The sequence below is a fragment of the Chroicocephalus ridibundus genome, chromosome 1 (genome assembly GCF_963924245.1).
Source record: "Chroicocephalus ridibundus chromosome 1, bChrRid1.1, whole genome shotgun sequence".
In the NCBI taxonomy this organism is placed as follows: domain Eukaryota; kingdom Metazoa; phylum Chordata; class Aves; order Charadriiformes; family Laridae; genus Chroicocephalus; species Chroicocephalus ridibundus.
In genome coordinates, this window is record NC_086284.1 from 166153353 (window position 1) to 166163542 (window position 10190).

Genomic DNA, 10190 nt, shown 5'->3' on the forward strand with positions numbered 1-10190 from the left:
TTCACCCAAGCCTGCAACGGCATCACAACCTCGCACTAGCCCCAAAAATGGCTCAGCAGATGTAGCTGCTGCAGAAAGCGCCTGCCCCACAAGTGGCAGTCCACGTACAGGGCATGCAACCCATGCTCCCCTTTACAGGCAAGGTCTGGGGTGTTTGTCCCAACCCATCAAGCCCCAAAACCTCCCAACAGCTGCACAACAGCAGGCGGAGAGAGGTGAACTAACGGGCTTGAACAGGTAGTCCTGCGGTTTGAACTGATACCCCAGTGTTATCAGCAACGCCACAGGAGTCCAGAACTTGCCTCCTACCCACAACCCCAGTCCAGCAGCCCTCATCTGCTCCACCTGAGGACAGGCCACAGCACCCCTCCCTCTCCTAAACTCTTCCAAGGGGGACAGATTGGGAAAGAAACCAGTGGCTCAGGCTGAGAATTTTATTTTTGAGGTTGGCAGATCTGCTGTGGAGACTGATCCACTGATATTTTTCTAATATAAGGAACATATAAGATGCCTAGAATTTGATAGCTGCTTTTTAATTAAATTGAAATAAGTAAATCACAGCCTGTTGCCATGGAGAATGAACAGACACAGCCTCTTGACTCCAGGGCAGGATCAAGCAGGAGAGGCAGACAAGGCTGTGAAATTAAAAACACCTATTTTAAAGCAAATGGTCTTGATAATTAGCAAAAAACGTGGCATAGGGAAATAATACAACCATATGGCAGGAAGTGGTTTTCAAGGTGAACTACAAAGCTGTTTTAAATAAATGAATAAACTGCTGGAGTTGCTGGGTCACTCGCAGAATCATATATGCAGGATTAAATGTGATTTTAAAAATACACCCCAAAAAAATAGCAATTAGCTCTTCTTTCACTTTCCTGCCTATAGTCTGTGTCTATTCTTATTTTTAAGGAATCATTTAAAGTTATTAATGTTTGCATCCATTTGCAGTTACCAGAGAGCCATCAAACTCACAGGTTTCCAAAAGCCTGGCGGTTCACCCTGAAGCGAGAAGAAGTTTATGGGATATAAAACCTTTTATCTCTTACTCAGTGTCATTACACAATCCCGGCCAGGTCAGCAGACACTAATAATAATTCGTGAAGATTCATTCCTGTACATCCCTGTTATGACTTCCATGACAAAGTGACTTGAGGGGGGGGATTTGCCCCCGGCACACCACGTACCTGACCCCGTGCTGCACCTCTCAAGAAGCACAGCTCAGAGAGAGTCAAAAGGTAACGCTGGTCTGTCAGGGGGAGGCAGCACGGCCTTCGGCACAGGCTTGGCTGACAGACAAAAGCCTCGCACCCTCCCTTCCCAGTTAGTCCAAACAGCACAGGGCATCAAAATATTCCACCTCTTCCTGGTTCCAGCCACAACAGCTACCAGCTCACCCCCATCAGCAAAGGCTGGCCAGAAAGATGGGGCTGGATAGTTTATGTTGCTCCTATACCACCTCTGCAGAGCGGGTATTGTACAGTGGCTGCCCCGATTCTTTTAAGACACTTGTGCTCTGCGTGGATCCGAAAGGGCCCCAGCAAGGAAACTCCCTCATCACCTTTCTGAGCCCAGCCAGGGCAAATCTGAGCAAGACTGTCTTAAAATTTCCAGTAAGCATGTGGCCAAAGTGCATCAAATTCATAATAGCTTAAAAATACTTGAAATAAATTGTACCTGATGACTCAGTTTCAAAAATGTGCTGTACATTTTTTTGAAGGGAAGGGACAGACAGACTAACTTTCACTCCAAACCTCCTGTCCACTCCAGGGGAAAAGCCAACCTTTTCTCCTATTTTGTGAAGACACAAGTTGTCAGCCACAGTCATTAGTCTTCCATTGCGGCTAATGACCCACATGAAACAAACTGTCAGGGTCCCAGTCCAGGACCTCATGACACAGCCAGCTACATTAAAAATCAGTCATATTTTCAGCACTAATCAGCAGAATTTGAGCTGGCTATTGACAAGTTCTCTTCTGTTCCCCACCACGACCAAGAAACACCCCACAAAGGGAGGGGAGGAGTCAGGACAGAAATCTTAGAAAAAGAAGCGGTTGGGGAAAAATGAGCAATTAAAATCAGCATTGCCTGCCTTCATGGTTTTGCCCCATATTCTGTAGCATTTGCTGCTTTAACTGAAGTCACACTACATAAAATCCCCGGCTTTCATTAAAAATAAACTCCAGGTCCAAGTCTGCATGACGATATACATAAACTTGCAAATCTGGTTCACCCTGAGGATGCCAACAAGGACCCCAATGTCACTCCTTAAAAATGTTGGGGTGGGGGCAGCCTGCGCAGGCTAACTCATAGCCTTTAAACAGTTGAGGCTGACGGTGGTATTTGCCCAACCTCCTCGCCTTTTCCAAAGTCTGTAGCAAGAGATGTGAAACATCTCAGGACACATTAGCTGCACTGGAAGGTGCTACACACCCTCAGCTTCCCCTCTCCCCACAGCCTTCCCTGGTGTGCCATCGTTTTTCTGCTGCTTGAACCACAGTCGTTCCCCACCACCTGAACACAAATGGCTTCGCCAGGGCTGCTTCTGCCTTCACAGGCATCAGGTACCCAGAGGGCACTGGGTGGCTTGTTGCTCCTCCTCACTTTGTAGCGTTACTTATTTTTAATTTTGACTTAAAAGAAGAGATTTAACACGATTACCGAGGCCGGCCCAGCGCCTTCCTCTGAAAGGGAACTGTGGTTTCTTCTCCGTCCCCACTAAGCCAAGATAACCACACAGGGGAAGACAACTCCTTCCCAGGGACACTCCCAGTTGGACAGAGCCAGTGTTAACGGGCGCCTGCGTTAAGACTCAAGCCAGGCAGCTGCTTGGTGTATGAAGGAAGATGCTAGTTGTGCCCAGGAGCAGGTTATTTTCGTATCACAGCAGAAATGGTTGCAGGCCAAAAATAAAATCTAAAAAAAAAAAAAAAAAAAAGGCAAAAAAAAACCCACCCACAAACACACATCAAACCATTCGCTTCAGCAGCATCATACCACGCCGTACACACAAAGAGGGGAGAGCACTCGTGGGGCCGAGCCCCCTGTTTCCATCACTTGTGCTCTCTCCCCTTGCCCACTCTTCCCCGGCCTCCAGCCTGTTCTCATGCCACCCCACTCCCCGCAAGCCCCTCCTGCGCCCCCAGCCCACCTTCCTAGTACCCCCTTCTCCTACTCACAAACTTCTCCTGACCTCTACCATCTCTGACACTTCTCCCAGCACCACACTCCCAGGAAAACCAGGGCCGAGCGCGTCCCAAACAAGAAGCGGCTTGGGATGCCAGCCTCACTGGGGTATTTTTCACCTGGCAGCGGGTCCCGCCACGCCACTGCCTGGGCTCCCACCGGGAGTTTCCAGCCATAACCCTGGGTGGCTGCGAGGCCGCTCGCTCGAGGAGCCTGTGGTACATATGCTGTCAACAACTTCCAGTCATGGTCCCGGTGGGCAAGTCCCGGGTGGGCGAGGGGCCGGCTACCACCGCCAGCAGTAATCCAGCTTTGGGAAAGGCTGCTCGTAAGCGGGATGGTGCTTTTCACAAAAATAATAATCACCTTAATAATATTCTTATTAACAGCCAGAAAGGTCACGACGTCTTGGTCTATAAGGGGGGGGAAGGAGATGGGCGAAGGGAGGGGAAGGAGGGAATGCACAAAACCGCGCGGCGTTAACCGTTTGTTCGCCATAAAAAGAAAAGAATATGAAGGGACGGGAGATCAACGGCGGCTGCAGACAGACAGACGGACAGAAACCCAGGCGAGGGGCGGCCTGCGGGAAGCATCAGCGCTTCCCCCCCGCGCCGTCCCTCACACGCGGGGAAGGCGGCTGAGGAAGGCGAGGGCGGCGGGTCTCCCACCCGCAGCGCCCCGTTCCCCGTGGGTGGGGAAGGGGGCCGCGGGGAGAGCTCGTGTTACGGCCCGCTTAAAAACAAATAACCCCCCCCCCAAAAAAAAACCCACCGCGCACACACACACAAAATCCAAGAGATTAAAAAAGTCACCCCAAAACAAATATGGGGGGGGAGAGGAGAAGGTGGGTTGTGGGGTGCCGGGCCCCGCGAGGAGGGGGGGGCGCCCTCGCGCGCAAGGTGAGGCGGGCGGGCGGGCAACCGCCGTAACGGCCGCCGCTTACCTGTGGGGGCCGGCCCTCAGGGTCCCATGGCAGCCCCGTCCCGTCCCGTCCCGCCCCGCCCCGTCCCGTCCCGTCCCGCGGCGGGCAGAGGGGGCTCCCGATTCTTTGTTGCGCGGAGGGGAGCGGGTACGGATCCTGTCAGCTCATGTGACGCGGAGGGGGGTCGGTCTCCGGGGGCTTCTCCTTGCTGGGTTTAGGGTGGGTTTTTTTTCCTTCCCCTCGCCCCTGCCCGCCCTCCACCGGCGCACAGGGCAGGCCCCGCAGCCGGGCGCGGGTCTCAGGCCCGACTGGCTGCTGGCAGAGCGGCGGCGGCGGCGGCGGGGGAGGAGGAGGAGCCGCCGGCGGGGCGGGCTCCCTCGGCAGGGCCGGGCGCGGAGGAGGAGGAGGGCTCTGGCATCTCACAGCGCTGCCTTGAGGGGGAGGCGGCGGGGGAGGGCACTGCCCCGGGCCCCTGCGACCCGTCGTTTGTCGTGTCCCCCCCCCACCAGGTTCACGCTCTCGCCCGCGTTTCCTGAGAGGAGGCGGCGCCGCTAGCCCGCCCTCCCCTGAGGCCTCGGTGGGATCGGCCTCTGCCCTGGCCCGGCAGGCCCCGCTGCGGCGGGGGAAAGGGAGCCGCGGTGGGCCTCGGGGCGGGCGCCGGCTCTCCTAGAGGAAAGGCCGCTGGCCGCCTCACGGGTAGTGAGGGTGTTGCGGGGGCCGCAGGGGAGCCAAGTAGGCAGGGGCTTCGCCGGCCTCCTTTAGCCTGGGGTAGGAGTGGGTAAAACGGACCCCTGAACAGTGGGTTTGTTCCCCTCGTGAGGCTGCTGTTGCTGCGCTTCAGGCACTGATGCATAGGCCTGGGCCTGCCGCAGCAGTCTGGAAAGTAAATAAAAACGTAATTATGTGCGTTCTAGTTGGGGCTCGCAATAAAAAGAGAGGAAAACCCCTCGTTTTCTCTAGAAGAGATAAGAGAAATAGCAGTACTGAGTCAGATCAGCATCCTGCTCCGAGAGTGCTGAACAGGCAAACCCCAAGACAGACTGTCAGCTGCAACAAGCGGATGGCAACACTGCCCCAGAAGAATCCCCCACGACCTGGTGATCCTGTGGTCAGGCACTTCTCAACCCACAACTGAGGTCTTCGTATTTGACAGCTTCCAAAGGGTTTTTCTTCAGTCCACTCAGTCTATTTTTTTTTGAACCATGTGAAATTTTCGTATCTGCTACATCATGCAGCAAGCATCCAGCTCTTCTTCAGACAGCATTTAGTCATCTCCTTTTGTTTGCCAAGCTGTAAGTGGGGTGTAGAGAGAGATCACCTTTCTGCAGCTCCTTAATGCCCCAATATGCCATTTTTCTTCATGAGCCAAGTCTGAAAAACATTACACCACCAAGCCAGGTTGTATATAGGAAACATAGATGACATTTCTATCAGAAATGCGGACAGCTCAGAAAACCTCAGACTCCTTCATCAAATACAACCGCAAATTCAATGAGCAGCTTCCCTGCTGCTCTGGTCAGTCCCAAGATTGCTCCTACACTGGCATCAGCTTTCTAGACACCACAATTGACATTAAAAAATGGCACCCTGCAAGCTAGCACATACATGAGAACCTACAGACCATAAAACTTCCTCTATAAAGCGGATGCAATAAGACCTGCAGCCATCCAAAACGCACGAAGAAGCTGTGAGATTCAGCCAGCCCTGCAGATATTGTTGCACCTGCTCTGAGGGGAACAGTGGTGATCTGCTTTATCCAGCAAGGTCACTCTTCCAGCAAAACAGATACGAATTTACTGCAATAAAGATACAACAGCAACAACAGCAATTTTAGAAAATCACTTTTCAAGGGAATAAGGTTTATTTGGTGTTTGTCTAGTGCAACCAAAATTAACAAGGACTGGCAAAGTCTCTGACCACATTAGCTCTGCAAATTTGTTTTTCTGCTTTTTATTTTAGAGTCTCTACTGTAGCATTCCCTCCTGCAATCACGTGCCCCTGATAGCGATAATATTCCATGCTAAAATACACACATAAAATAATCTTTTAAATTACTGTCTCTGAAAGATTTTTTTCCCAGTGCCTCTTGTCCTAACCTTCAGGCTCTCCCTTTCCCAGCTCATTACAGGAAGCAAATCCGCAGATGAAAACACATGAAATAGAACCAGATACCGCCAGAGCATCAAACGTGAAATACGCCAGTACCGCTCCACAGACAGCATAATCAATGCCCTTCCTCCCACAGCAAAACCGCCGAAATTCTTTGTTCCTGCATGTACTTGTCCCAAATCTCTACAGTTCATCGCTTCATCCAGCACACGAGATACCCCCACAGAAACCACGTGAATGAAACTAAATAATTGCTGTCTTAGAACGAGTGCGTTACAGCCAGCCAATAAAGGACAGAAACATGTACCCATCATTAGGAGAGTATTTGTCAGACAGCAACAACTCGAACCCCTCAATCCTTATCCCAAAGGAGACCTACAAAATGTTCCCAAAAGATAAAGCTCAGAATTAAAATTTAGAATCCCTAGATACTAAAGCTCTTGGATTTAATGGAAACATTGCCTTCCTCGCCCATTCCAGCCTCCCTGCTGACTTCTCCCTTTGTCACCAGCACAAACAACCCTGTTTCGCTAGTGGTCCAGCAGAGAACCAGAAACCTGTCAGTCACTTCTGCTCACACCCCTTTCCGCTCCATAGGTGCTCCTTTTTTTTTTCCTGAAGTGGTCAAATGGATTAATATAATTAGATTAAACTAGGAGCAATTGCATCTAACCTGTAGTTAGCTTGAATATTGCTGCTTTCTGTCAGATCTGATAAAGAGACCCTGAGCCCAAAAGCTTGTTTGCTTTTTTCAGCTCTATCAGTTGATCTAATAAAAGATATTACCTTTCACCACAACCCTTGCTTCCCTAGGATCTTTAGACCATCACAGCTACACCACCACTTTTACTTTTAATGTCTTGCCTGCTTTAACCGATTCTTCCAGATTCTCTTATCTGTGAAATAGAATATGATAAAATGTATTCCCTTCTGTATCGATTTTTGCACTGTTTTCATAAATGTAATATCCAAGTACCTTCTAGGACTGCATTAGCTGATCTGACTAACATCTGTCACATGGAGCGTTTGTTTTTCTTTTTCTTGTTCTCTCCCCAGGAAGAATATGATACATGGAGCAAAGTGTTTTGGTTTCATAAGTTTGTTGTTGTTTTTTTTTTTTTTTAATTTCCTCTATTCACATTGCTCTACGTTTATACCGGAGAAAATGAGGACAATGGCAATTTCTGTGATAGACCTTATTTCCCAGGGAAGTTAATTTCAGAGTGTTGAGCCAGCCACCCCTAGAAAGATGTCTCCTGCACAAAGGAACATTTTAATATGTCATTCCCCACCGAAAAAAAGCTAATCCATATTCTCGACATTTGGGACAGAAACTTCCTAAGGAAGGAACAGCATTTCCCTTTCTCCAGCAAAAGAGTTTCAACCCGTGATCCTCAGTATGTGACGTTCAAACAGATTGTTGCAGATTATTAACATACAGGCCAGCGCTCTATGTAGTTATAAATAGGAAAATCTGGAAACCAAAAAGAGTAGCATGCCTTTCAATTGCACTGAGGCAGATTATCATAGGACAGCTTGGAGGGGAAATGGTGGAGACAGACTAAAAAATAGAGATAATTTGCTTTTGTGTAAGGAATCACACTGCTGTTCCTCAAAGAGGAACCCTGAATGATCCCATGTGTCTAAAAAGGCAGTAGGTACAACATACAAGCTACTGAAAGACAGAAACGGAGGTGAAGAGAGGAATCATCTGTGCTCAAGCACTGAAAGCAGAAATACCAGAAGACCTCAGGGAGACAGCAGACAGCAGATTTAATATGTTTTTGCAATGTGATATGGCAGCAAAAATCATGCAGTTAATTTAATTTGGGGTTGTAAAGGCAGAGACCTCTTCTCAGAGATATAGGCAGTAGTCCTATTTTTTAATATAGCGGTGAGACCGCAGTTTGAAGACATGTTTAGTTCTGGACAACTCAGTGCTAGCTAGATGTCAACAACTTGGAGGGAAATAAAAAAAAAAAAAAGAGGAACATAAAATGATAAAAAAGCTGGAAGGGCTTACAGCTTGTGTAGGTTGGCCAAATAACAACTGTGAAGAGCATCACGGGAATTGCATATGAGAACTTCAGGGGTGCAGAAGCACCAGGGAGCGAGAAAGACTGTTTAGGGTTGTCTGAGGGAGTATAAATGGTATAAATGTAAATTAAATTAAGCAAAGGAAACATTAATCTACATGACTGCAAGACGGCATCCCAGAGGAGTTCCCATCATCTGATTCACTCAAAACTGGATGGAGCAAAGCACACAAGAAACCACTTAAGAAACCCTGACTGCAGGAAGGGACTAGATGAGGACAATATGCTTTTGGGACTGTTTAATTGCCCACTAACAGGGACATCTGCAGAGCAATAGGTCTCAGCCCAGTACATGGTGGAAACTTTCCCTTTTCTACACCATTGCTGGAGACACTTGTAGACCAAAACAACTGTGCTTAGTTCCAGCAGGTAACCATGGAGGGAGTGCTGTACTCAGAGGGGTTGAGGGTGGGTGGGTGGGTATATATTGTCAGAATTTTTCCCTTTTACCACTGGGATGTTTTTGAGAGGTCACTGGCTCATCACCTGGTAAGAACAGCGATGATGGCACTCCTGTGTTTTAATAGTCACCATAATGTTCCCTTGGATTACACAGATCTTGGAGTAGCTGTCCTGGACAGCACTTACCTCTCCCAGCAAGTCTGTGGCATCCAGTTAGAGCAGTTAATTGGAATGAAAAAAATCAGAGGCTTTATTATTCCTTAGTTAGAGGGATGAGATCAAGGTAAGCCCTTTTTCTAACGTAGGAAAGACAACTTGAACATGTACCCATAACACCTTTACATCACACTGTGCCACCATATATTCTGGCCTTGCCTGTCCTATGGAAAAGACCTGGCAGTACAATATGTTTCTCCCAAGCAAGGGCTGATATACCATGTTGCAGCTCATCCTGATGTGCCACACACACATTGCTGGGGAAAAAAAGGAAAAAAAAGCCCAAACAATTTTATAAATGTTCTATGAGGGGTTTGAATGTTTTATTTGGTCTATATTTTTTTAACAACACCCCTTAGGGAGCATGCAGAGTGATAATCATCAGACGAACCATACACAAAGCACACAAAGGTATAGTCCCCCATAACTGTTGACCTTAAATGGCCTTTTTCTACATAGAAATGTCATGATCTTCATGAAGGAAAGCTTTCTGCTTATTTATTTAAATGAAAAACGTGGCCTAATGCGCACGAGCATACAGCAAATATAAGTGTACTAACGTTTGGGTTTGAGATAGTCTTGTAATGAATTGCTGAAGCATAAGCTAAAATTAATTCATCACCCCCCCCTAGTTTATCATGAACCTCTGACTGTTTCATTTGCACTCTGCCTAATGACCCATCTTTCTCAGGACATCATATGTTACAAACTTCCCTGTAATTTCATGCTCTTACCTTGTAGGTTATATTTAAAGGAAAAAAAAAGAAAAAAAAAAGAAAAAGGAAGTGTTTTCTCCTTTCTTTTAAACGTAACTCTTGTCTAAGTGCTAGGACAGGCACTGTCAGCTCTGAAAATTCAAGATTAATCAAGCAATTAAGAATTGATATCTAGTGACTTATCATGCCTGGAAGTGAGAGATGCTGCATTCATTTTAGCTCTGCAAGAACCCAAAATAGCTAACCTGATTTTTATGGACAGCAAGATTATTTTAAATCTTTTGGGGAGGAGAAGAACAGGAGTTACAGCTCCTTCTATTAAACTGGTTTCTTTAAAATCCCCATCTGCGTTTTGCATGTTCCATAGCAAAGGGCTGGTCTGTACAGAGGGCCATGCCAGAAGAGCTGCTGTACTTCAGATTCACACCCTGCCTTGACCTGAATGAGTCTGAAAGCGTACAGAAATCCCGAGAGAGCAGAAGCCGAGCTGAAGTTTTACTTTCTTTTCCCCATGTGCTAGCGTAGCGCTGCACTGCTTGAATA

The 10190-nt window shown here is 47.9% G+C and overlaps 1 protein-coding gene across 3 annotated transcripts in view; it reads right to left on the reverse strand.

Moving 5' to 3' along the window:
• TCF20 (transcription factor 20) overlaps nucleotides 1-4531 on the reverse strand; it is a 128815-nt gene extending 124284 nt beyond the window's left edge. For 2 of the 3 annotated variants that reach the window (XM_063322566.1, XM_063322570.1), the window contains exon 1: nucleotides 4130-4531. The gene's annotated coding sequence lies outside the window, so the exon portion shown is untranslated. The remainder of the gene's footprint in view (nucleotides 1-4129) is intronic. The other variant, XM_063322564.1, reaches the window with a different exon arrangement.
• Between the last annotated feature and the right edge of the window lie 5659 nt (nucleotides 4532-10190).